The following is a 217-nucleotide window of genomic DNA, read 5'->3' on the forward strand; positions in this document are numbered from 1 at the left end:
AGAGAGAGAAAGAGAAAGAGACAGACAGATGCACAGCAACAACACTAACCCTAACCCTAACTGATAAACTTCATTATATTAAAACTTTTCTACTACATAACAATGATGAACAGCACTCTGTGTACCAACAGTGTCTAACATTCCAAGAGCAAGATACTGAACCCCGAATCTGTATGAAGGTGTGTTTCTGTTCAATGGGCTTTGCCATCACTGAGTG

This window comes from Morone saxatilis, unplaced genomic scaffold (genome assembly GCF_004916995.1).
Source record: "Morone saxatilis isolate NCDOM2014 unplaced genomic scaffold, NCSU_SB_2.0 Contig20, whole genome shotgun sequence".
NCBI lineage: Eukaryota > Metazoa > Chordata > Actinopteri > Moronidae > Morone > Morone saxatilis.